We start from the raw sequence: 1,152 nt of genomic DNA on the forward strand, positions 1-1,152 counted from the left end.
GGGGGGGGTCACAACGGGGACTTTGTGATGTTTTCTACTGGGAGTGGAAGTAAATGAGTTAGGGCGCGGTGGAATAGGGCACTCGTAAAACTTTGGGCATATCATCTTAAAGCCTGTTCATTTATCTTGCTTTTGGGGAAAAATACCTATTTCTCTTGAATAGAAGTCGAGATACTTGTTATTGAAGGAGGTTGGAGTCGTCTAGTTTCAGAAGTAAAATTAGTGAGAAAACGGCCGCCAAAGTTTGGTGATTTCCAAAGTTTGAGAGTCTTTGGAAACTGAAAATGTACATTTTTTTTCTCCCTTTATTCAAAGTTTTTCCTGTAAAATCCGCACAGAAAGGTGCTTTTGGGGTTTGGAATGGTTTGAACAGTTGTTGAGCCATAAAGCAAAATTTGTATAAAATTGCCCTGAAAAATGCCGTTTCCTTCGATTACATTATTTTGACGAGCGCTTGATTTCACCGCATGGTAACACAAACACCGTTACACGATCAGTCCTGTAGTAGACGTCGTGTGGGCCAAGGAAGTTCTACAGTTTGTTGTAAGTACTTGGTGTGCACACACCAGGGGAGATAACTGCAGGAGCAACAGTCAGGTCACGTGGTCGGTCAGTTTGGTAGGAGACTTCTTCTCACTCCTTGGGGGGAAGTGGTGGTTGAGGTGGGTGTGTGTGGGGGGGGGGGAGTTGGATGGGTAGGCTGTGGACTGTATTAGAGGGGGCGGGTATTTGTGGAGGGGCTGCCGCGGGAAAGGATGGTGGTGGAGGAGGAGATGGAGGAAGAGGAGGAGGAAGAGGAGGAGGAGGAGGGATAGGTATTCAGGCGGGAGCTGAGGTGGGTGAGGCGGGAGGAGGAGGGGGGATGGGAAGGTGTGGACACACCCTTCCTACCTCACTCCTTTCCTCCCCAACCTAACCAATCCCTTTCCCCATTTACCCCCGTCCCCCTCCTACCCCAAACATCCTGCCCCTCCCTCTCCCACTTCCCCCTAACTACAACTCCGATCATCCCTTTAACCCAAATCCCCTCCCCCATTTACCCGCTCCTACCACACCGCTTTCCTCCGCACCTAACCACACCCTCCCCACCCCTCTCCCTATCCCCATCCCTGTCCCGCCTCCCGCCCCCTACTCCCCTCATACCCCACCTCT

Source organism: Aplysia californica, unplaced genomic scaffold (assembly GCF_000002075.1).
Source record: "Aplysia californica isolate F4 #8 unplaced genomic scaffold, AplCal3.0 scaffold00070, whole genome shotgun sequence".
Classification (NCBI taxonomy): domain Eukaryota; kingdom Metazoa; phylum Mollusca; class Gastropoda; order Aplysiida; family Aplysiidae; genus Aplysia; species Aplysia californica.